General features: G+C 35.8%; 1 pseudogene; it reads right to left on the bottom strand.

Annotated features, from left to right (window-relative positions):
- Positions 1 to 344: 344 nt before the first annotated feature.
- LOC115031708 lies at positions 345 to 443 on the bottom strand (annotated as a pseudogene).
- Positions 444 to 1,042: the final 599 nt, after the last annotated feature.

Raw genomic sequence — 1,042 nt, 5'->3', positions numbered from 1 at the left:
TGTTTCCAGATTTCTTTCCTAGGGTTTCTATCTCAAGTGTTGCCTCACTTTGGGTTTTATTTATTGTGTCTCCTTTCCTTTTTTGGTCTAGTATGGTTTTGTTCATTTCCATCACCTGTTTGGATGTGTTTTCCAGTTTTTCTATAAGGACTTGCAACTCTTTAGCAGTGTTCTACTGTATTTCTTTAAGTGAGTTTTTAAAGACCTTCTTGATGTCTTCTACCATCATCATGAGATATGCCATTAAATCCAGATCTAGGTTTTTGTGTATGTTGTGGTGCCCTGGACTCTCTGAGTTGGGAGTGCTGGGTTCTTATGATGGTGAGTGGTCTTGGTTTCTGTTAGTAAGATTCTTACACCTGCCTTTCGCCATCTGTGCAGGGGCCATGCTAATCTTCTCTGTATCGTTCCTATTTTAGTATATGTGCTGCCAAAGCGAGCACAATAAATAACTTTTTAAGTTGAAAAAAATCAAATACTGTTTTCATATCGATTCTGTTAGTCTGTGTCTTTTTATTGGGTGAGGTAAGTCCATTGATGTTGAGATATTAATGACCAGTGACTGTTATTTATGTGTATTTGTGTGTGCTTTCCTTGTTTTTGATGGTATGGGATTACTTATTTCCTGTGTTTTCTTGGATGTTGTTATCCTCCTTGGGTTGGAGTTTTCATGTTAGTACTTTGTGTAGTGCTAGATTTGTGGAGAAATATTGTTTGAATTTATCTGCCTTAAAATGTCTTGTTTTCTCCATCGATAGTGACTGAGAATTCTGGTGGGTATAGTAACCTATGATAGCATTTGTGTTTTTTTTAAAGGTTGTAAGAAATTTCCCTAGACCCTTCTAGCTTGTAGAATCTCTTTTGAAAAATCAGATGAAATTTTGACATGTTTGCCTTTGTATGTTACTTTACTAATTTCCATGGCAACATTTTTTTATTAGATATTTTCTTCATTTACATTTCTTTTATTTTTGGGTATTTATTTCATTTACATTTCCAATGCTATCCCAAAAGGTCCCACCCCATGCTCCCCCACCCACTC

The sequence above is a fragment of the Mus caroli genome, chromosome 7 (genome assembly GCF_900094665.2).
Source record: "Mus caroli chromosome 7, CAROLI_EIJ_v1.1, whole genome shotgun sequence".
Taxonomy (NCBI): Eukaryota; Metazoa; Chordata; class Mammalia; order Rodentia; family Muridae; genus Mus; species Mus caroli.
This window is presented reverse-complemented; position numbering and strand designations above follow the sequence as displayed.